The 26,490-nt window shown below is 41.4% G+C and overlaps 1 protein-coding gene across 4 annotated transcripts in view; it reads left to right on the plus strand.

Moving 5' to 3' along the window:
- The window catches only part of CORO2B (coronin 2B), a 1,242,233-nt gene that overhangs the window by 859,734 nt on the left and 356,009 nt on the right, over positions 1-26,490 (plus strand). The gene's annotated exons all lie outside the window — the stretch shown is intronic.

Genomic DNA, 26,490 nt, shown 5'->3' on the forward strand with positions numbered 1-26,490 from the left:
TGCAATATTTGCTCTGAGAGTGTTGTTGGAGAAATACAGAGAAGGTCAGAAGGAGTTGCATTGTGTCTTTGTGGACTTAGAGAAAGCATATGACAGGGTGCCTAGAGAGGAGTTGTGGTATTGTATGAGGAAGTCGGGAGTGGCAGAGAAGTATGTAAGAGTGGTACAGAATATGTACAAGGCTAGTGTGACATCGGTGAGGACTGCGGTGGGAGTGACAGATACTTTTAAGGTGGAGGTGGGATTACATCAAGGATCAGCTCTGAGCCCTTTCTTATTTGCAGTGGTGATGGACAGATTGATAGATGAGATTAGACAGGAGGCCCCATGGATTATGATGTTTGCAGATGACATTGTGATATGTAGTGAGAGTAGGGACCAGGTTGAGGAGACTCTGGAGAGGTGGAGATATGCTTTAGAGAGGAGAGGAATGAAGGTCAGCAGGGCTAAAACAGAATATATGTGTGTAAATGAGAGGGAGGGTAGAGAAATGTTGAGGATGCAGGGAGTAGAGTTGGTAAAGGTGGATGAGTTTAAGTACTTGGGATCAACAGTTCAGAGTAATGGTGAGTGTGGAAGAGAGGTGAAGAAGAGAGTACAGGCAGGGTGGAATGGGTGGAGAAGAGTGTCAGGAGTGATTTGTGACAGACGGGTACCAATAAGAGTGAAAGGGAAGGTCTACAAGAGGGTAGTGAGACCAGCTATGTTATATGGGTTGGAGATGGTAACATTGTCGAAAAGGAGTCAGAGCTGGATGTGGCAGAGTGAAAGATGTTAAGATTTGCACTGGGTGTGACTAGGATGGACAGGATTAGGAATCAGTATATTAGAGGGTCAGCTCAGGTTGGACAGTTTGGAGACAAAGCAAGAGAGGTGAGATTGCGTTGGTTTGGACATGTGCTGAGGAGGGATGCTGGGTATATTGGGAAAAGGATGCTAAGGATGGAGCTACCAGGTAAGAGGAAAAGAGGAAGGCCTAAGATGAGGTTTATGGATGTGGTGAGAGAGGACATGCAGGCGGTTGGTGTGAATGAGCAGGATGCAGAGGACAGGAAGAAATGGAAACAGATGATCTGCTGTGGCGACCCCTAATGGGAACAGCTGAAAGACGATGATGATTTTAACATTTGTTTACCAGGAAAGTCCGACTGAGGGCCAGGGAGAAAAGCTCCATGAGTAACAGTAAATTTTAATGCACACATTACAATAATCAATAAAATATAAAGTAAACAAAATGTAGTATACATAAGAAAATACAAATTTGTTGCATCTTGACAACAAAACCTAGGCTTTGAACATAGCTAGTACTATTTGTAAAATATGACTTATGTCAAGATATAAGGTTAAGACAGGTTGGTAGAAATAAAGGATTAAACACCGGGGAAGAAGTTGGATATGGTTGGGGTATGCTGTGATGTATCAGAGCATTCATGAGGGGTTAGTACAGGAACATAGCCACTTATTTTTTTGATAAGCTTTAAGGGATGGCTTAAAGTGGTTAGTGGATGAGATTGAGAGAATGGTTTAGGAAGGGAATTCCATATACAAGATATGTAGCTGGAAAATAAAGATTCTCCTGCAGTGTTGTTGGCCTTGGAGACAGTGAGTAAGTTCTTATTGTTAGAGAAAAGTGGTCTGCTGGAACTGTAAGGAAGGATGCGATTTTGTAGTGCAGGGGTTCTGGTTGGTTATGTTACAATTTTGTGAGTTAGAGAGAGTTAGTTGTAAAGAATAATGTTGGGAAGCTCAAGCCAGTCTAGTATCCTTAAAGCTGTACAAAGATGTGCTCTATATGGGCAGCCAGATGCAAACTTAGCAATTTTATTATAACATGCTTCTAGCTTAGATAAGTCAGTTTTCCTAAGATTAGTTAAAATTAGAAAGGCATATAGCAGAGTGGAGAGCAGATGAGTTTGTGCTAATGTAATTTTGGCCTTTTTGGTCAGGAACCTTTTGTGCCTATATAGACTTGCAAGTTTCTTACGGACTTTTTTATTGTTAGGGAGACATATAAGTCAAGTTTTAGGGTATTGTCTATTTCTACTCCAAGAAGCTTTGTATGGGGTGTCAGGGAGATGACAGCATTGTATTTGGCTATTATGTTAAATGGTGGGCATGAGATAGGTGTCTTGTTAGGTTGGAAGACTAATAATTTAGTTTTGTTTGGGTTCAGGATTAGATGGGCATTGGCTAACCATGTTTCAACAGAAGTGAAATATTCCTGTGTTTGAGAATGTAGAGCTGATAGAGAAGTGGTGGCACAGATAAGTGTTGAATCATCTGCATGCTGTATTATAGAACCATGTGAAGTAGCTGTGTGTAGATTATTAGTGAAGAGCGAGAAAAGGAGAGGGCCCAAGATAGATCCTTTGGGGACACCAATGAATAAAGGAAGGCATGGAGATAGGTCACCTTGCCATAGAAGATATATGTGTGTGTGTATGTGTGTGTGTGTGTGTGTGTGTGTGTGTGTGTGTGTGTGTGTGTGTGTGTGTGTGTGTGTGTGTGTGTGTGTGTGTGTGTGTGTGTGATTTCTAGTGCTATAAATATGTTAAGTACCTTTACTCTTCACCTTGGAGTCTTTTGCATCCAACTAAGTTATCACCAAGTCAGGCAAAATGGACCTGTGTTTAAATGTGTCATATGAAGGAAGGCATTCTCATCAGTGCATCCCCCCGCCCCAAAGCTGTACTGCTGTGTCAGTAGTGGAAAATAAATCTAAATATTATGCGTGGGGATGAATCCCCAGCCTTCTGATCTTGTGTCACCAAAGGTGAGTGTACTACTGGTTAAACTACCGAACATAAAGATAATGAGCAGTTGTAACATGGTTTGTGCCGTTTTGCCTTACAAGCATTCCAAAATGTTCAGGTATAAACTGTGGCTTATTTACTCTGTGCATTCTATTCAGGCATGCTGTTTCTTGCAAGCTTTATTTGTAATAGTGAAATAGTTTTCTCAGAGGTAGTGGATTTCATATAAATGACTCAGGTCAGTTAAAGCATAAATCAGCAACAATTAGGAATATAGAGTTAATGAACGATCCTGCAAAGTTAATGTCATTATACTACCAAGGCACTAACAGCCATTTCCAGGGTGCAAGTGTACCTGTGATTGTGTTTTTAGGAGCTATGGCATCCTGTGCAAGTTCTTGCTAATGCTTCAGTTTAATTGTCCATACATGACTATCATATGACACGACATGCAAAGGAATTCATTTTACAGTCCTTTGTGGAACTTCTGAAGAGGTAGACATGCTGCATAGGTTAGGTGGAATTACTACTTGGAACCCATGTAGTACAGTATACTGACATACAAACGTTTGGCATTTTCCAGCTACAAAAGCTTAGCACATCTTTTTACTGTTCAGTAGGTCACTTCTGGTTTCTCTTTGATTAACACATTTGACAGTGGTAAATATTCAAGGATTCTGCATAATACATGAAATAAATTAAGAAAAAAAATATTCTGCATAATGCACATCCAATGGAGTAATGAACACTGTCCCTTCAGCCTTCTCATTCAGTGAATGTGACCGTCCACCACCATTACCGTCAGTAAATGTGGCAGTCCATCAGGTCACCATTACCATCAGTAAATGTAGCAGTCCATCACCAATACCGTGAGTAAATGTGGCAGTCCATCACCATCACCATCAGTAAATGTAGCAGTCCATCACCATTACTGTCAGTAACTGTGGCAGTCCATCACTAATACCATCAGTAACTGTGGCAGTCCATCACCATTCCCATCAGTAAACGTGGCAGTCCATCACCAATACCATGAGTAGATGTGGCAGTCCATCACCATTGCCATCAGTAACTGTGGCAGTCCATCACCATTGCTGTCAGTAAATGTTACAGTCCATCACCATTACCATCAGTAACTGTGACAGTCCATCACCATTATCATCAGTAACTGTGGCAGTCCATCACCAATACCATCAGTAACTGTGGCAGTCCATCACCATTCCCATCAGTAAACGTGGCAGTCCATCATCATTACCACGCTGAACTGCTCCTTTTAATATTGTCATAGGAATATAATCCTAAGATGGTTCCCAATGCTGAAAGTGTACAGATATCATTAATGGCACTGCCTTTATTGGGATAAAACTGGGCGTGAAGTGCTGATAATCAATTACCAATGTCAATCTTTTTTTCAGTAAAAAATATTGGTGAAATGTCTTCACTTCCCAGACCAGACTAAGGGTTTCCTTGTCACTTTGGGAATAATTATACTAGCTTCCCTGTCTTGTACCTAGTGAGTGCCAATCTAGGGTCTGGGTCACCTATGACCATGAAATGACTTAACTTGTAATCTGAGAAAGAATGAATGAATGAATGACTGCATTCATCTCCTGTCAGTGATCATAAGAAAAAATGCACTGGGTTTCTTTATATCATCCTGGAACATGTACTATGAAATTTTGCCAGGCCCATTAAATAAAGTATGACATGCCAGTCTAAAGGGCATGGAAGACTCAAAGTGGGTAAACAGTACATATGTATGTTGCAGTTTTTTGGGTTTCCTCAAAAGAACATTCTCAGATGTCTTAACTAGTTCAAGCTAGACATAGTCTGCAACAAGAATTCAGTGGATTAGGTCTCAAAGAAATCTGTGGTAGTAGTTTACCAGTCCTTGACATGCCCTCAGTTCTAACATATTCTGAGACCTAGGAAATGTTATCACAGCCTCTGGCTTACCTGGTAGTTTCTGTAATTCATCCTTCTTAATATCTGCCCAGAAATAGAAATGTTCTCCTTGAAAAACTCACATTTATCATTGTAGCTTGAATCCCTTACTCCTTCAGTATACCTAGTACTTGAGTAGATTACTTAAGTTGCCTTCAGCATGTGTATCTGTTACAAGTATATCATCAATGGAAAAGTGGTTGTCATAAGACAACACATGCAAAGGACTTCATTTTTGTAGTCTCTTGGTGCCCTTCATAAACATCGCTAACATGCTGGTGCATAGCTTGTATGGGATTACTAGTTCTCTGTGATACTTTGTCCAGTACTTTTAGCCAGGCAGCTGTTGCAGACACTTCTCAACATGCTATAATGGAGCAACCCTTTGTGTCCATTAATAATCAAGAACAAACTGGAAGGTTCTTTCACTTCCATTTGCATGAAGCTTGTGCTAGGTCAGTTTTAGTACAAAGTTTTCCTCCTGTTAGAGATGCAAATATTGTATCTCTCTATGCTAATACCTAATACACAGTTTGCTGCAGTAGATTTACATTAGCTTTAGAATATCCAAAACTATTTACAACTCCTGTTTTCCCAACTTCATTACAAGCACTACATGTGTGGTCTACTAATTTCATTCCAGTCTTGGTTATGTTTCTGCACTTTCCAGCCTTTACAGTTCTAAATGCACCCTGCGCCTAACTGCATATGACAGTATAAGAGCTTTATGAGTTATCTGCCATTTGTTCTACTTCAGTCCTTCACTTCATGCCCATTAAGGATTTACTTTTTTAGTAAAAAACTCAATTTGCAACTGCCAGCTACTGTGGTCTCTTTTCAGCTGTAGCTTTGCTCCATCCATTTTGCGAGATGACACAAGCAACATCTAAATGGATGGCTGGCATTCTGAATTTCCATGTCTATTGGCGAAATATTGTTGGCCCATTCCTGTTCAGCATATACAAGTCTAACATCTGTATTTTAGCATTAAAAGTCACTGTCTCAAAGACGTTTATCCTCAGAGGACACATTCTCACTTATACATGCCTTTAAATGTATTACTGTTTCTTTCACTGGTATCATTGGGATAATTCTTATAATTAGTAATATATATATATATATATATATATATATATATATATATATATATATATATATATATTATGGACAATACTACCCCTGTATCTAACTCCATTCTTAACCTTACCTCTGCTATTTCAGAAATGAGCCCTACGGTTCTGAAGTCATTTTCAGTAACATTCTGTAATTCCAAACATATTAACTCACCTCTGTTAGACTCTATATCACATTTCCATGTTCTTGAATTAGTATTACTGTATGTACCTGACATCTTATCCTCGTTTGAAGCTCAGCTTATGTTTTCATGTATCTGTATTCACCACTGACAATCTTTTTGCCACCCTTTTATTGCATACATAAGTATGGCTTTCATGTGACATTTTGTATAATATTTTTATTTAAACCAACAATTACTAAGTTTCTTTGACATCTTGCCACAAAAAAACTATGTGTCCCTTTTAATATATCATACAGAGACCTTATTAACTATGTATTTCTGTATCTTTCTGACACATTATTAGATATGTACTCTACTCTATATTTCACTTGCATCTTTAGCAGATATTTCCAATGACATTGTATTGTTTAGAGCATGATCTAATAATAACATTTTTTTTTCTAGTAAGAGGCTTTTAGAATACTTGTATAATGTATGCACTGCACAAATCTGTCCCTTAATCCTAAAGCCAGTCCCTCATCAAAATCAGAATGTTCTGTTAGCCTGGAAAGTAATCAGAGATCCTGTAAAGATATTAGAAATGTTTCTGAAATTTTATGAAGATTTGTAGAAAACAGAAATGTGGGGAAATCAAGAAAAAGCACAAATGGAAATATTTATAGAAGACTTAAATATGCCAGGGTTAGAGGTAGATAAGGCTCAACAACTAACAGTTAAGACAGGAGGAGAAGAGATGAAAATGGTGATGCATAACCAATCTACAGGAATGTCTCTAGGAATAGATGCTATTCCTGCGGAAGTTTGGAAGCTAGAAGGGAAGAAAGTTATAAATATCTGGGAGATCTTGTCTAACTGTGTTTTAACAGGATGGGAGTCACCAGCATCTTGGAAAAAAGCTGTGGTGGACGTAATACCTAAAGATAGATAGGACCCATCTGATACAGCTTCATATAGGCCCATTATAATGGCTAAAAGAATGGCAAAGGTGATGCTAAAGTAGATAGATATGGACCCGTGTAGTTTTGTGGAGGGGAGGCAAACAGTTGACAACACTAACAGAGCAATGATGATCCAGGGAGAAGCATGATGTAAGAAAATACTACTGTTATTGGTAGATCTTGATGTAGAGAAATCATTTCATAGAGTAAGTTGGAATTTTATGAGTAGGGTAATGGAAGCATTTGCATTTTCTGATACAAGAAGGCATATTAGAAGGATATATGAGGGTTCCTCTCTGATAAGTTGTGCCTAAACAGAGTAACCAGGCAGGGGTGTCCTCTTTCCACTTTGTTATTTGCATTATATTTAGAACTATTGGCAAAGAAAATAATGGAGTAGAAATTCGAAGATATAATTCATAAGGTATTCAAGAAAAGTTGGGTTTATTTGCAGATGATATTATTTTGTCCCTGACTGAACCACAAAAGGATATCTCAGTTATGTGGAACATCTTGATACAGTTTCAAATCTTTTCAGGATATAAAATTAATGAAGGTAAAACAAAGGTTTTAACTGTAAACTATGTATCCACACATTAATTGGTTCAGCAATACCCATATTTATGGGGACATGATAAAATGAAGTATTTAGGAGTATGGATTAAAAAGTATTCTTTTGTGGCAGTTAAGAATATAACACACACCACCATGCGCTGGGTCTGACGGCTGATAAAATACAAAGTCCAAATTCCACGAATACAACAATGCAGGAAAACAGTTCAAAAACGACCAACAACTGCAGTGCAGTACAGGTGTTATATTAACCTGCACTAAAGAATAGGAGATGTTTTAGACCATAATATTTTTAATTATGGTATGTACAAATGCTCTCTATGTGACAGTTTTCTTAAATGTTTTAAATGTTTTAAATGATTTTATTTTTATTTTTAATTTTTAATGTTTAGCACTTGTTAGCCTTGTTAAATTTAATGTGTATTGTTTTCTTACCATATACTGAGCAGCTTTTTAAATGCATAGTAAATAGCACTTGACATGTGTTTGGATTTGACCTATTAACAGCGGTGCTCTAGTATTTAAAATGGGGATGGCATGTTTTTCTTTTGTAACTGTCTGAAGAAGCCTACGGGTGAAAGCGCTAACAGTTTTTATATCATTAAACTGCTTGGTCTTTGTACTGCAGTTGTTGGTCGTTTTTGAACTGTTTTCCTGCATTGTTGTATTCGTGGAATTTGGACTTTGTATTTTATCAGCCGTCAGACCCAGCGCATGGTGGTGTGTGTTATTTGCTTTTATTTTTTATCCATTGCGATTGCTGGGTCCTGTCTTCGTAGTTCCGGTGTGGTTTTTATCCTTGTTTTGTGCTTAGCAGTTAAGAATATGTTTGAAGAGACTAAACAAAAGATAATACAAAAACTGAGAAACTAGAAGCTATTGCCTATGGATATGGCTAGCAAGATGCAAACAGTAAAAATTATTTTAGTCCCTTTAATTCTATACATAGGTCAGGCATATTTTTATCAACCAGATGAGAAATTGGGAATATTAATTAATAAAGAGTTGAAGGATATTATTTGGAAGGGGAAGAGAGAAAGAGTAGAGTGGGTTAAGTTGATCCTCCCAATAGAGCAAGAAGGTTTAGGATTACCTGATTTGAAGGGATATTTTAGAGCACAATTAAGTCATAACTTAGGCAGAAAGCTACAATTCAAAGTGGAAAGAAATGATGATAAAGCAGGGAGGTAATTCAAGAAATAAGAAAATAAAGTGATGTTGGACCCAGATCCTTAAGGAGAATAACAACAGTCATACAGAATATTATATTCACAAACTAGCAGAAAATATAGTAAGAACTAAGCCAACATTGAAATGGGGAAATAAGGTTCTGCTGGTAGGGATGACTGTAACTGGGGGTACAGAGAATAGGCAAGAAGAGTCTAGAATTTACTAGAGGAAGCTGTCAAAGGAACCAAGGAATTGGGACCAATAATTAGAGAGAGAACGTTAATAGACTGAGATGAGGCCAAGAAGACATTTGGATTGCAGGCTAGTGATTGCCTTCCCTATCAGGAATTGATCTTAGAGTACAGACAAAGTGAAAGAGATAGGGGAACGCTAAGTGAAAGACCTGCATTCTTTAAGTTTTTAATTGAATCGAGAACAGAAGCTTCTGTTAAAAAAGGATAATTAGTAAGGTATTTAAAATATTGGATGATAACTATAGGAATCAAACAGAAAAGGACAGAAAGTACTGGGAATATATATGTATATAAAACATATCCTAAACACCCTCTATAAACTAGCCCTCGCTGGAGACATCCATCCAAACCCTGGTCCTCCCAAATCCAGCCCAACCACAAACCCTAGTCCAAGCAACCCCCCCTCCCCCACAGCTCAACTCCTAGCCAACACGAAAACAACAGACCTACTTATAATGTCCCTAAATATCAAAAGCATATGCAATACAATCCAAGAACTACACGCCAGCATAAGCATATATTCCCCAGATATTCTCTTCCTAACTGAAACCTGGCTCAAACCTCACATCAAAAGTGAGGAAATACTTCCACCTGAATACAGCATCCTTCGCATAGACAGATTGTCCAAAAAAGGAGGTGGTGTAGCATTGATATTTAAACAGCACCTCAATATTCAACTCCTGAACACATCTGCCCCTCACCACAACAATGAAGAAATCCTTTATGCCAATCTCAAACTAAACCCAAACAAAACAATCAATATCATTGGATGCTGTTTCCCACCAGGGCTCCTCCTCCGCCTCCTGAGCTGGGCTGCTCTATCTCTACCCCAGGAAACCATCATTCTCGGTGACTTTAACATCAGCTGGCTATCCTGTAATAACAGTCTCCCAGCCATTCACCTTGATTTCCATGGGTTCACTCAACTCATTCAATCCCCTACCTGAATCAACAAAAACCCTAACAATCATACCTTACTTGACTGGATCCTAGTCAACAAAGCCCCTCACTCTTACCTAGCAGGCTGCTTACCCGATAGTCTTAGTGACCACTCCCCCACTTTCCTAATTCGGCACCACACAAACAGTCTGAAGCCCATTATCCACAGGCAAATATGGAACAAGTCCAACTTCAACCCCAACTCCTTCATCTCCTCCCTGCAAAAAAATAACTGGTCACCACTAAAATACCTCAACCTAGATGAGGCTGTCCACTTCTTCAACAGTACCTTCCTCTGCATCCTAAACACCCATGCTCCTGTAAGAAATGCCAAAGGCAGATCCAGGTGTGCCCCATGGTTACAAACGACCACCAGAACCCTAATGAAATCCAGAGATAAGACCTGGGAGCACTGGCGACTAACAAAAAATACCTCAGATAGGCAATCATTCCTTGAACTGCACAATAAAGCCAAAAAGCATATAAAATTAGACAAATCCCTCTACTATAAATCCACCCTAAACTCTACCAACCACAACCCTAAGCAATTCTGGTCCACTATTAACACTATCCTCCAACCAGGGAAGGTTGATACCCCCCAGCCGTCCACTCCCCCCTCCTCCAGCAGTATTGCTGAATCCCTCAACAAACACTTAACTGAAACTATAACATCTCTAAAACACTTCCTTACAACCGCCGCCCCAACTCCTAACCCTAAACCCCCCACTCCTCTTTTCTTCTTCACCTCAGTACCTAGCTCCAACATAAAAAGACTATTGTCAAAACTAAAACCCACCAAATTCGCAGCTGACAACCTCCCCTTTGAATACTTGAAAATTGCAGCTGATACACTAACCTACCCAATTTCAATTCTAATAAACCATTCCATAACAGAGGGCTATGTTCCCTCAATATGGAAATTATCCCACATCATTCCCCTCCACAAAGGCACCCCCTCCACTGACCTCTCCAATTACCGCCCCATTGCTATCCTCTCCCCTCTCTCCAAGATACTTGAAAAATGTATCAACACCCTGGTCTCCAACTACTGCCTAGCTAATAATCTCCTCTCCAAAACCCAACATGGTTTCAGGCCATATCACAGCACTACCTCCACTCTGCCCTCCTTCACCAACACTATACTTCATTACAAAAACAATGGCCTCTTCTCTACTGCTGTATTTCTAGATCTCTCAAAGACCTTTGACATGGTATCTCATGAGCTACTACTCTCTACTCTCCCCAACCTCTCCTTCTTCCAATCAGCCTACAACTGGTTCCACAGCTATCTACACGGATGCCAGCAATCAGTAATCTGGGACGATAACATATCACCTCACCTCCCAGTTACTCTCGGAGTTCCCCAAGAGCCTATCCTTGGCCCTCTGCTATACTTACTTTTCACTAACAACCTACATACTGCCACCACACAAGCATCTCTTATACAGTACGTAGATGACTCTACTCTCATCTGCTCTGCCCCCACTCTACCAGAACTATAACAAATCACACAGGAATCATTCTCTTGTGTAGAAAGCTGGCTATCCAATCCTCAGCTCCTACTCAACCCAAGTAAGACAAAACTTCTCCTGTTCAAACCTTCCAAAGCCACCCAAAACACCACCCACTTCAACATTCTTGCCAAAGACAATACCATCATCTCTCCATCAGAACACACAAAATTACTTGGTGTGGAAATAGACAACAAACTTAGATTTGACACCCACATATCTCTCACAATAACAAAAGTTCACAGAAAACTTGATGCATTATATCAAAGCCACCAATTCCTAACCAAGGTGGCTAGAATCTCCATAGTCAATTCCCAGCTAATCTCCAACCCTACTCTAGGCATCCCCCATACTTACCAACCTTAAACAGAAAGACCTATACAAGCTGGATGCTTGTTACAACAAAACTGCTAAATCTGCCACTGGAACCTCCTACCGCAGCCATCATTGTATCCCCCTTAAAGAACTAAACTGGCTAGAACTCCCACAACTCCTTCACTTTAATCAACTCACCCTCGCTCATAAATGTATTAACCACCCCCTTAACATCCCTTCCCTTCAAACCCTTCTGCAACCCTGTCACCACACTAGGCCCCTAAGATCAAGCAACAAAAATCAACTCACTGTTATCAAACCCAAAAACTCAGCAGGAGAAGCCATATTTTCATGTACCAAATCTAAACTTTAGAACAATCTTCCACCCTCTATAACTACTCTACCTTCCAGCAGCCTTTTCAAGACTGCACTCAAATTACACTTAAATTTGCACTGGCTTTGTCCTTGTTCTAATCCAGACTAACACCCCCACCCTTACCTCCCCCCCACCTAGACTCTTAACCCAACTATACTACCGCCACTACTAATCACAGTCAGAAATAGCTAGTTCTCTTTACATACTTTAACATCTTGTCTGACAACTTTGTTACTAATATTATAAACAACAAGAAACTATTAACTTGCAACATTTACTGAATATACTGTTGATAATCAATATCTTATTATTTTATTAAAGCCAACAACCTGTAATGTTGTTTACTATTGCTGCAACTTTGTATCTCCATTCATCATGTACGTGATGTGGAGCTTTTCTCCCCGGGCATCCGCTGAAAAAGGACCTGCGTCCAGCTGGAATTTCCCAGTAAACAAATGTAAATAAATAACTAAACATACAATGCACTAAGAAACAATGAAAATACATTTGTGTGGCTCCCAAATATGCAAGAAAATCTGGAGGATTTAGGATTATTGCCTGGAAGTGTTTGCATAGATATTTTTCGACCCCAAGTAGACTCTAAAGAATTTTTCCTCAGGTAGATAGTAAATGTTTGGTGGTGTAATGGGTAAGAAAGAGGTACCTGGAATCATATGTTCTCAGAGTGTAATGGGTTGACAGACTTTAAAAATTCCCTAAGGAGTCCTCTGTCAAGAATACTGGGTGAGCAAACGAGTGTAACTAAGGAAATAATTTTTTGAGCTGGGGTGTAAGAATTGAATTGCCTAGACATAGTAAAACCCTGTTACATTCAATTCTGGTGGCTGCCAAAAAAGCAGTTACTACAAAATAGAAATGAAAATCTTAACCAACTATATTGAAGTGGTGAATATTGTAACAAAGATAAAAAAACAGGAAGTGGGATCTTTAGAAAAGAGTAGGAATAAATAGAAAAATGGAAATTGTGGAAACAATACATGCAGAAAATGTTTTGGAGGAGGCATGAGGTTTAAGAGAAGTAAAGAATTGAACAATTTATGTAGTGTTGCCTTGATTATATGATATATAACAATGGATCTAGGACTATTGAACGAAAGTTCAATAGTGCGAATCCACAATCACCGAACACACTTTAATGAAAGCGCTTTCACCGAAAAAATGCTTTAGTTAAGGTGTGTTTAAAAAAAAATAAAACATTACTTTTGCATTTCTGCAGGGGGGCAAGCCCCCCTGCACCACCCACACACCCCCTACTTAAATATTCTCACTCCGAGGTTGCACTACAGTGGGGAAAAGGGAATTTTCCCTTATCCCCACTGTAGTGCGATCTCCGCAACAGGTATACTTACGCGAAAGTGCCTTTCAGTGAAAAGCACTTTCGCGCAAGTATGCCCAGCCGAATCTGTTTCGGTTATGTTGCCGTTTGGTGATCCGTATGGATCCCATAACAATATATGTGATGTATAACGTTTATAATTGTGAACTTGTTAATATGGTTTGTTTACTTTTAAATAAATGTAAGTTTGCCTTTGTCACAAGTGATAATTCAATAAAGGTGATTAAAAAAGTCATGTTAGCCTACACACTTCAGCATTATACCAAGGAGGACTTTTATTTCTAAGAAGATCTGTCTTATGGAATTTTAATAACTCAGTGAACACTACTGGCTTTCTGCTCACATGGCTTTTCTATGTCTGTACAATGTTGTTACATGATTTTGAAGCAGGTTTATCATGTTGCTAACAACATGGATACTAACCTATATGTTTTGGCACTTACCATGGTGAGCAAGACTGACACTATCCCCCGGATTCTGCAAGCCTTGCATGGCATGCAGGATTAGTGCAGGAGCTCCAGCAGGCAATATGTCTGCCATGCAATCCAGGAATAACCTGTAGGGGTGTGCACAAGAGCTCCTGCACTAGTCCTGCACGGACTCAACCCCTGTATGCAAATTACCCCATTTGCAGGAGAAATCCATGCAAATGAGGTGAATTTGCGATCCAGAAAGCTGTAAACCGGCCATGCAGGAATACTGTAATCTGCATAAATGTAATCTGCCAGTAACGGAGTACGTTTCTGCAAATTACAAAACGGGGCCATGACAGCTCCAAATAAAGGGTGGATATCATGTATAAAGCATGCCAATGGCCAACTATAAGGCCATTGGCATGGGAAACACTTGGAAAAAAAATCAACTTTTATTTTTTTTTAGCCGATCTCGGCTGTTTAAGCATAGGGCAGTGGCGCGCAAATGGGATCGGGGGGAAAATAAGAAAATAAACCTAAAATAAGCATTCTAACTAAAATCACTGTTTTGCAATTATACTCAATGGCAGGCAGAAGACATCATGGTCAATGAATATTGGTTGCTAAGGGGGAGGCTCAGTGTGGGACATGTAACTATGCATTAGCAGGCAATCCTATGCAAATGAGGGGAATGATAGTGAATCCCAGATTTCTCCAGCATGCTAGTCAGATCCTAACAGTGTAAGAGCAGGAATAGCTTGGTGCAAGCCTAGGAGTTAGCTGACATCATAGGGGGTGTGTCAGGCATACTGTAAGCGGATTAGAGCCCTGTGGCTCGGGTTTGCTTCAAGCTTAGCACAGCTAAGCAAGGGTGTGTGTCTGAGGTTGCCTAGCACTCTTTACATTACCTAAGCAGGTGTGAGTGCCGCGCACCAAGTTTTAAAGGGAAAAAAAAGTAAACCAGGAAATAGCAGCTCTGTGCACATTTGAGCACTCTGTTTGTGCGGCGCACCCCCAGGCTTAAACAGGAAGGCAATGGGAAGGGAAAACAACAGTAGGAAGGTAATCTAGGCAAACTAGCATAGCTGACAGGTGAAATGTATCAGAATCAGCCAATTACAAATTCAGCAGACCAGCCCAGCCCAGAACACTACTATAAACTATGCAAACAACTTTCCCTCTGTTTTTTCCCATACTCCACACCACCAGTGTATACAAGCAGGAAAGTTTTAACAAACAAAACAATAAAATGATAGGGGCTGCAATAGCTATCACACAACAACATGAGGAAGAGGTTGAGGGTGGTGAGGATGTGAATGCTGTCGACCAACCCACAGTGAGGAGATGGAGAAGAGTGTTCAGACCCAGGGTAACCTACCAGGGGCTACATGAGCTGGAGATAGTGGAGCACTCTAGGGTGGACAGGGACCTCTTACAGCAAATTGTTGAGCTGTGCCGGCCACACCTGACACACAGAACTAACAGAGGGGAACCCATCCCAGTGGATACCATGGTATGTTTAAGCCTAAGAAAACTAGCTACAGGTACCTTCCAAAGGCCAACTGAAGATATGATGGGGATCTCACAGGCATTAGCATCCAGGGTACTCTACCAGTTCCTGGATGCCATGTCGGCACATGCCCATGAGCACGTGTATTTCCCCAACACCCGTGAGGCGTTGGCCAGCAATATGCAACTGTTCCACCAAATAGCAGAATAATCTGAGGTAGTGGGTGCTATAGACTGCACGCACATATGCATCAAAGCACCATCCGGTGAGCGGGGTAGGGTCTACATCAACTGCAAGGGCTTCCCCTCCATCAACTGCCAGTTCATGTGCGATGCCCAGGGTATAATAATGAATGTGTGTGCTGCCTGGAAGCTATCACAATTCCTACATCTGGCATCTGACGCAGCTGTACCAGTGATTTGCCAGTAGGGACATCCCTTACAGTCACCTAGTGGGGGATGCTGGTTACGCAGGATAAGTTGTAGCATCTGCACAATATGCAGGTATGCGTGTGTTAGGTTGGTGTGTGTTTCATATTGCATGAGAGTGGCCAGTATGTATGTATGTTGAGGTAAGACCAGGTGGCCTTTGCCCCCTACTGCTAATGACAGGGACAAGTCCTCACAACTGTAGTGCCAAAGACAATGCCCACCAGTATAACACATGCTAGCAGTAAGCCATTGTAAATGTATGGTGGTAATATGTCACCATCTAAAAGACTGACATGATGTGGCTGTTGGGCTAGATATACAAGCAGTACACAGGGGGAAGTACCCCAGACATACAGTATATATTGTGTCACTGTAAAATGGAGACACCCTTGGAATTGTACATACAGGTATGCATCACATTATCTGATCCTGTAGTAGGGAATACCAGTGTTGTCTGCTCAAACACTTGCAGATCACAAAAGAGATAGGACTGATGTATTGGGAAACAGCTGATGTACCTGCACATGCCAGCATAACTGGAATGCCCAATGCATATCTGTGTGTCAGATGCAAGTAGTGTCCATAGCACACATGCACCCAACCCACGCAAACACCACCCACAGGTACCTCTCTGGTCGTATCCCTGCTGTGGGGAATAGGTACAATATGACCCCACCTGTATATGGCAATAGCAAATGAATGCAGCATGCAGTGCAGGTGTCCCATGCAGGTGTGTCATTAGCCATAGGTAGCACCTTGCCAGCATCCACACCACCTGAACAAGACTGATAGAAGGTATTGGCATGAAAACCTAGCACACATACCCTGTCACCCCAGGGGAATATACTGTATGGCAGTCTGAGACTGTAGGACTGACAGAATGCATCGACCTGCCACATCTGGCCTGCATCAACACCTAATGGCCTACAGGCCACTGCCAAGGGCCTGTGTCTCACACGTACTGCCAATGAATGTTATGTCATAGACACCCAAATAACAACATAACACACTCCACATAAGCCATATGCAAGGCCATGTGGACAAACCACAGTAACATGTCCACCATGTCCAACTGCATGAACTGTGGACCAACACCAACACACAGCTGTGATGGGGTGATAACCTTAGAGAAAGTATCAGAGAATGTATGCATAATGTATGGAAGAGGATAGAATAACAGAGGGGGTGGGAGCATGGGCAGCATGGAATGTGCAAGGTCCGACACAAAGCTGTGTGCACACACTATCCCTGCCTGCAAACACATAAATGGGTGGCTACATACCTGTCCATACACCAAAATAGGGGTAATGTCCTGACTCATGGCACCTGCCTCTGGGTAACCTGTGCAAATCTGTACAGCTGTGAGGTATTGCCACAGCAATATAAGGCCATACTGTCATGTTGATGGATGTACAAGTATGGGTATCCTCTGCCAGCATTGTACCAAGATGTTGAACTGGATACACAGACCCAGCAGCAAGTGTCTTTAGCTCCCCTTCCAGAATGGCATAACTTACCATGAATATGTAGGCATCTGCCCACAATACCGCACACAGCTGCAGACACCCTTGTTCCCCAAGACATCACTGTGAGCAGGAATGTCCACCTGACAGTACATGAGGACAGAAAACATCACAGTGTATAACAATACACATGTCTGAATATCTCCTAACAGCAGTACCATGTAGCTGAAGCAACACAGACACAATCACCTACAGTACACACAATGCCCTCACACTTTGTCTCCATATTGCCAAATGTTCGACAGATACCCTGCAGAAACAGTTTGCTACCTATAGATGTACAACACAAAGGTTTGCACTGGAATACAAACTACCTGGAACTGATCCACACATTCAGTACAGAAGGGCATACTGGGCATGCTCACACATGTAAACAAATGAAGCCCATGTCTGCAAACAACAGTGGACCATACATATCTGGCAGTTGCAGATGTTAGTGCATACACTCCTCAGTATGCACCAGTCATGCTTTGCACACACAGTGGATAGGAATACAGACATATATCCAAGGACAACACACTATAATAAGCCAAAAATAGACACACATAGATGTGTGGAAGAGAGTGACTGTGACAAGGAGCCATCCATTATGAGGCCTGTCCCACCCAGCACACAGCCAAATGGCTACAACCACAAGAAGTCTGAATGTCACTCACTGTAGACATTAGCCACCAGTATCCATCAGCATTACAGACTATGTGGTGCAAGTTCTAGCTGTGCAACATGACTGTACAAGGAAGTAGTCATCTAGCAGCTATATACACGTACCTGTGGAATATAATCCTCCGTGTGCCCGCATGTGGTGTGTCAACCTCTAGATGAATGGGTTATGGCCCATGCACACACACTGCCCTCCCCATAGCCTACTAGGACAAGCTTGCTGAGATCATCCACTTTGAAATACACCTTTGGGAAAGTTACAGCCCAGGAATCTCCGTGGCGCATCCTATGACTGCGTACTGCTTTAGTGTGATAAACTAGTTAGGTAGGAGTTCTAATCCCAGATATGGCAACTGTGTGTGTGTGTGTGTGTGTGTGTGTGTGTGTGTGTGTGTGTGTGTGTGTGTGTGTGTGTGTGTGTGTGTGTGTGTGTGTGTGTGTAGATGTGTAGAGAGAGCAAACTTGTTAGGTAGGAATTCTAATCCCAGACATGGCAACTGTGTGTGTTTGTGTGTGTGTGTGTGTGTGTGTGTCTCTGTGTAGAGAGCAATGCTTTTTAGGCTAGTCACACCCACTATAATTCAAATGCCCTACTTTGGCAAGGCTGCTGATGTCATTCACTGTGAAATACACCTTTTGGAAAGCTGTAGCCCAGTAATCTCTGTGGCGAGTCCTATAACTGCATACTACTGTAGTGTAATAAACTATTTAGGTAAGAGTCCTAATCCTAGACATGGCAACTGTGTGTGTGTGTGTCTGTGTGTGTGTGTCTCTGTGTAGAGAGCAATGTTGTTTAGGCTAGTCACACCCACTACAATTCAAATGCCCTACTTTGGCAAGGCTGCTGATGTCATTCACTGTGAAATACACCTTTTGGAAAGATGTATCCCAGTAATCACTGTGGTGTATCCCATAATTGTGTACTGCTATAGTGTGATAAACTAGTTAGGTAGCAGTTCTAATCCCAGGCATGGCAACTGTGTGTGTTTCTGTCTGTGTAGAGAGCAATGCTTTTTGGCTACTCACGCTCACTACAAATCAAATGTCCTACATTGGCAAGCCTGCTGATGTCATTCATTGTGAAATACACCATTGGGGGAATAGTACTCCAGTAATCCCTGTGGCATGTCGTATAACAGCGTAATGCTGTAGGGCGATAAAGAAGTCTGGTAGGGGTGATAAAGAAGTCTGGTAGGGGTTCTATTCCCACACATGGCAGGTGTGGATGTCTGTGTGTGTGTTTATATGTCTGTGTAGGGAGCAATGCTTTTTAGGCTAGTCACACTCACTACAATTCAAATGTCCTACTTTGGCAATCCTGCTGATGTCATTCACTGTGAAATACACCTTTGGGGAAGGAGTACTCCAGTAATCTTTGTGGTGTGTCCTATAAATGCGTAGTTCTGTAGTGTAATAAATTAGTTAGGTAGGAGTCCTAATCCCAGACATGGCAGGTGTGTGTGTGTGTGTGTGTGTGTGTGTGTGTGTGTGTGTGTGTGTGTGTGTGTGTGTGTGTGTGTGCATGTGTGCGTGTGTGTTTGTGTGTTTGTCATTCGTATCCTGTATGGAGGTGGCTGTCAGTGTGTAATAAATGGACTCATTGCAGAGTGAATTTTGCAAATTTCTTATATGGTGGCCCTAGTATATGTCACAATGTCCACTGTACAGGGATAACAGATGTGAAATAGCCGAGAGGCTGGGTGCAAATCCATACCTCTACATGTGACATCAAGGCCAGGCGAACAAAGTTAGCAACCCTTGTATTACCCAGAGAACACTCTCAACCCATGTCTCATATATACACACACTTGCCTAGGCAAGAACTGCTATGTTGGTAGTACCCTACATATTGCCCACTGATAGTAACAATGACATGATTGCAGTGGGCTACAGAGGGCATGGCATCCTGTCCATCAGTCCAATAGGCACGGGCATGCAGACAGTGCACCTTCCCAATGTCCCCCACTGGACACCTGCAGCACCTGTGGTACCATCAGATGTGACCCACAAAGGACATACCATGCCTGAAACACATGCCCTGTATGGACAGATCCCACTGACACCAGGAAATACCTGTATCATACTATCAATGTAGGTGCAGGGTCAACCTGCTGTCCATTAACAGTTCCCACCACATGAGGCCAGGACTGGCACATCTGATTATAACAATCTGTGTACACAACATGAGCCAGAAACCCCAGGTACAGTTTCACATGTCACTGTACATGTATGTGGGATGTGTGCACATCCCAGACACGGTCCATTTCATGGACTAAGGAACACATGCATGGCAAGCAATGCACAGCAATGGCCACACACAATAGTTACCCAGGTGACTGGATGGTGAATACAACACCCACCTGTGTGGGCAAATCCAGACACTACACCCCTGAGCCACACTGCAGACCATTGTCATGTGGCCTGATGCCAAGGTATACCCATCACCTAGCCTTGTATAGCCGTCTAGCACAGTCAACCACTATACACCCGTGAAGCAATGCACCCATGCATGTCAGTACTGGCACCCTGTGTCTGTGTGTGTGTGTGTGTGTGTGTGTGTGTGTGTGTGTGTGTGTGTGTGTGTGTGTGTGTGTGGTGCATGATGTCTATGACCACATTCACACTCACTACAACCCCCATTGGCATACTGAAGCATGCTGTCTGATGTCAGACACCTCCACATACCCTTTGCCCATATAACCTCTGCATAACCCCTGTGGTGCATGTGATACCTGCACAGTACTGTGTTGTGGCAATCTAACTAGTGATGACTTGTATTCCTGACCCTGCCAAGTGTGTCAGTGTGTGTGGGTCTCTGTGAGAGTGTGGCTGTGTTGATGCTGACACCTGTTCATACAGACAGGCATGTGTACTAAACCTACCGTATATCTAACATATCACTGTTGCAGATGTCACTCACCATCACATATACGTTTGGAGGGCTCCTCAACATGTAACCTATGTGGTGCATCCAATAACTGCATAGATATGTGATAGCAATACATAGTCAATCAGGGTATGATACCCTGTACTTGTAGGTGTGTGACACAAACATGCTTAAGTTTTACTCTCCCAACCCTCCCTGACTTATCTTTGCCTCTGCCTGCCTCTCTCTCTCCCTCTCTGGTGGATGTGGAGACTTGCACCTGCTTTGCTTGGGCAGCAGCATGTGTATTGTAAGTGATGCTCATCATCAGCTGATGGCCTCTGCATGAATTGCAGCCCTCCTCTAGCTGATTGCACGTGGAACAGCTGTGGTAACATTCCCATAGCCAATTGCATGGAAACACACTCCAATATCTAGGAACATCATGTTGGTGTTGGGCCTTTTCATTCACTGTGAGCAGGGAATAGATCTGTTTGTGGCAAACAGCATCATAGATGGATTGGGGATTTACCTTTAACAACATACAGTGTGGAAACAGGCCAACACACATGAGGGGGGTGTGCCTGACTTGACTACAGACTGTAAGTGCTGCTGTACTACATTTGGATTAATGTTGGTTTAACAGGTGTGTGTGGATATGGCTGTCCTACATGTTTAATACCTGTCATGTCAGTGCTATGTTTATGAGGAATCCCCATCTGTAGGGTCATCTGCAGACTGGGCAGTGTGTGGTGCCTTGCGTTACCCACAGAGCACCTATGTGTGAACTGCAGAAGGTAGTGTGTGGATTAGAGTCAGTAGATGGTGACAGCCGTGAGAGTTACTGACTTCATATCCCTCATAGGACATATGTTGCAACAAACCCTGTTACAACAGTAAATGTTGAGGTAATCACAGCAATATGTCAATATTGGCCCTGAATTTGTGCCTCCAGCCTCAACTCCGTCAACCTTTGTATATATGCCATGCAGTAAGAGGTGCATATGTTCAGTACACCATATTTATTGACATCATATCTGATAACAAGCTAGTGAGATATCAGGCTGCTACACATGTTATGTATAGTAGGGGTTATATTTGAGGACATAACCCGGGCATTCTGTGGTTTTGTGTACAGTACTGAGGTCTTTGTACTTATGGTGATTGTCGACAGTGTGTGTATTGTGAATATGTACCTTGGCCTGTGTACAGACTGTGGTGGATGTCATTGTTCTTGGTGCTGTTCTATCTGATGTTACATACTGCTCCACTGTACATTACCCTATCGGCTTACATGTTTGTAGGGCCAAACACACACATGTCCCATACCACAGACAGGCATCGGACCACACTGTGTAGTGGCCCAGTATATGTAGGGTTGGTGTGTGAATGGCACATATGAGGATGGTGTTGATCAGATAGTCCATATACTGTAATATTACGCTAGCTTTCCATATGTGGCTGTGGCTGTATTCACATTGATTGTGGTTATGCACTTTATTTATTTATTTTATTTATTTACATTTGTTGACCAGGAGTGTCCGACTGGACGTAGGTCCATTTTCAGCAGAGGCCCGAAGTTCCACAGTTAAAATAAACAGACAGTAGTTACATTGGATTACATAGCGATTAACAATTTAACATAGCAATTACTTACAACATATTTACAGATGAAGAACATAGTACATCAGTAGACAACTAGAATCTTTATCTGTGAAGTACATAACAGACATTAACAAATGTTACAATGAGAAGTTCCTGCTGTATAATAAGTACTAGGCTTATGAGCATCTGAACTTGCTATAATCAAGGTAGTTAGTGGAGTGGAAAAAAAGGTAGTGGTTGGATGGGGTGGGTGATATTAGAGTGGGAGTTGCAAGGGCATAGCCAGCATGTTTTAGGTGCGCTTTTAGTAAAGTTTTGAAGTGGGTGCATGATGGTACGGAGGTAATTGTGGGTGGAAGGGATTTCCATAATTTGGCTATGGTGCAAGAGAATAGTGCTTCACCAGCAGAGTTATTGGCTTTAGTGATCTGCAAGTGATTTTTGTTGCTGGATCTTAGTGGTCTGGTGGTGCGATAGGGTTGGAGTAGATTCTGGAGGGATGGGACATTTAGAAGATGGTTTACTAGTTTGTGGGTGAGTGAGAGTTGATACCACTGAAGGAGGTGAGGGAGTTCAAGCCAGCCCAGTTCAGCAAGTGAGAGACAGTGGTGACTACGGTAGGATGCCCCTGTGGTGAATTTGGCGATTTTGTTGTAGCAGGTCTCTAGCTTGTTTATATCGCATTGCCTTAGGTTGGTATATATTGGAGAGGCATAAAGTAGGGTGGAGATAAGGTGGGAATTTGCTATTGAAATCTTTGCTGCTTCGGTGAGAAGTTGCTTATTTCTGTATAACGCTCCTAGTTTTTTGTGGACTTTTTTATGGTCATGGATATGTGAATGTCAAATGTTATTTTATTGTCTATTTCCACTCCTAGCAATTTGGTGTGTTCAGTTGGGTATATAGTGGTGTTGTCTTTTGCTGTGATGTTAAAGTGAGAGTTGTTTTGAGTATGTTTGGCGGGTTGGAAGATGAGTAGTTTAGTTTTGTTTGGGTTAAGTATTAATTGGGCATCGGATAACCAAGTTTCAACAGAGGAAAAGGCTTCCTGTGTGACTTTTTGCAGTTTGGGTAGGGTCTGGGCTGAGCAGATGATGGCTGAGTCATCTGCGTATTGTATGAGTGTGCCATGTTTGACACACAGGTATATATTACTCTGTTCTGTGACATGCATGTAGAGCCTGCTATCTATGCAGGTACATGTGTATTCCCCCATAGTAAATGTAGACCGGTGTTGAAGCAGTCTGCCTGTAGCCTGCACAGTGCTTTGTTACATGCCTAGCAGCTTAGTGAGATGTCATGTCCAGATATTTGCCAGATGTACTGCTGCAAGGCAACCATAACAGTCATGCATGTCAGACAAAGCAGTGGGATGCTGTACAGATGTATGTCACTAACTAGTGGGTAGTATGTGGCCTTGGCACCTTTGTGCCAGTGGTTATTATGTGTCAGGAGAGACAGGGGTGTATGAATGCATAGCATATGGGGGCAAATGTATACTAGTATTTATGTGATGTACACATCTACATGGCTGTTAACATTCATATTGTCAGGTTTGGTCCACATGGTCTGCACTAAGGAGTTCTGTGTATACCTCTGGACTGACCAGAGTGTGTCAGACTGTCCACATATATTGGCCATATCTCTGCTGTAGTCCACAGGAGCATTACTGTGCTAGCAGTGGTATTGTACTTTGATGTCCTTAAGATGTCTGTCAGTAGCCAATGGCACACATGTTAAAAGCAGATGTGACCTCCCACACACACCATGTCTGTGAAGACAATCCCTATTACAGTAGCAATAGTCTACAAATATACCTGCAATACATACCTGACATCCCCTTGCACTAAGAGGTTGGGACTATTGAGGTTGAGGTACGGCTCCACTCCGTGTTCTGAACATATGGTGAACATATATGTATATATAATTATCCATATATCTATATAGATATATACTCATATACATATCGACATACATAGATGGATTTGTACATGTATATATATATATATATATATATATATATATATATATATATATATAAACACTCAGATATATACATATACAGGGCAATATATGTCTACACATATACAGATAGAGATACATATGCACATATACGTATGGATATCAACATATATCGACAATAATAGGTATATCAGACTAGATATGTATGCCCATATAGTTATAGATATCTACATATATACCCACATAAATAGGTATATCTGTACACATAGGATGTGCATACATATATAGCTATATATACATATATCTATCTATCTATATATATCTATATATATATATATATATATATATATATATATATATATATATATATACACATCTGTATATATATATCTATATATATATATATATATATATATATATATAAAAATATATATATATATATATATATATATATAAGAGATGAACACATGGCCATATATATGTTGCACTATACAGATGTGTATACAGACATATGTATGAGTATACATGTGTATGTGTGTATGTACATGTAGACATATATAGATCTATTGTATGTATATAACCATATTCCTGTGATGTGTAAACCTCACAGCTGTGTATACCCTTCCAGATGTATCTCACCATATGTATCTGCTATGTGTACATTATGATAAAACAGCATATGTGATGCAACATTCATATTAATAACAAGGACTACACAATTTAGGAAGTAAAGGCAATTGTTCAATACTACTCAATATGTGTATTGATAGCTATACTGGTGAAACAACAGCTGTCTTCTCAGTGGTCATGGTGTAGTGGTTAAGTGTTCTGACTTTAGTGTACAGGTTCCTGGGTTCAAGTCCTGCAAGGGCTGTTCATTTTGTTGCTGGGCAGAACAAGGGCTGTCAGATACAGAGTGATTAAGGCAGCTTTAAGTGGGTTTGTGCGGGTTTGCGTTACGCTAAGCGGTGCTAAGCTATGGGTAAACGTACGGGCACTTACAAAGTGTAGACTTCGCTTACCAGTGTGCAAATCAGCTCAGCTGTTATATTGCAGCAATGTTGATACTTGCTAAGCATGGTTTAGCCCTGGTAACCAGGTCACACCACCCAGTCTAACATAGCAGGGTAATGACATCTGTAATAAGTGTATGTAATGCCATGTACAATACATGCGCCTATGTGCTGTCATTACAGTAGCAAGGGGTGTGAGTGTCATGTGTGGGACACAGACATATATGAGGCTTGTGCAGCACTGTTATCCATGTGAATGTGTTACATACAGGGGTAGTAGCCCAGGGTACATGCTGTCACACTGGCATGTAGTGTATCATGGCAGTACTACTGTTGACAGTGCTTACCCAGGCAAGATCAGAGTGCTAAATGTAGTACTGACAACAGGCAACCCTGCAGGCATAGCTGGACACTGAAGCCTCCCTGTTGTATCCCTGGTGTTTGAGCTGTGTCACAGTATATACCCTTTACTGGACAATGATCCGTCATGTGAAATGTAACTGTAGACTACCGTCTGTACAGCATATGTTAGTGAGGGCTTCTGATATGTAGTTATGGCATACATATTGTTGTCAAACGTCTATCTGTCAACACACTCATCCTACTGCATAACTACTTGCCAAGCTGATGACTATCAGTCCCTGTACAGATGTGCAGATGGCAGGTATCCAGCTGGGATATGTACAGGCAACCTAAGCTTAATTGACTCTGACATGTCTGCCCAGCTGTGCATTAACTGGCACATATAGGAGATGTCACCCTGTATGCACCACATGCCAGGGGTACCTCCAATACACTACCACAGTCAACAGAACATGCTTGGGTACAGGTTTCCATCACAGACACTAACCATGTTTTGTAATGCATGTTGCATACATGTCAACTTGATCACCTCAGTGGCCATGTACAGGAGACATCTGGAGGATTGGCTGATGCATGTCATTCTCACAGTGCAGATACAGATTCTTAGTTTTTGCACTTAGATTTGCTTATTTGTGCTCAGCACTTGTTCAGAACTTATAAGCACTAAATAAGCTACTAATTACGATAGCACTCAGCCTTCCTCATTACCTATAGGAAAACAGTTTTTGTACTTACTTTTCTCACTTGCTTAGAGAAAAA

The sequence above is a fragment of the Protopterus annectens genome, chromosome 7.part0 (genome assembly GCF_019279795.1).
Source record: "Protopterus annectens isolate FY-2018-M chromosome 7.part0, PAN1.0, whole genome shotgun sequence".
NCBI classification, from domain to species: domain Eukaryota; kingdom Metazoa; phylum Chordata; order Ceratodontiformes; family Protopteridae; genus Protopterus; species Protopterus annectens.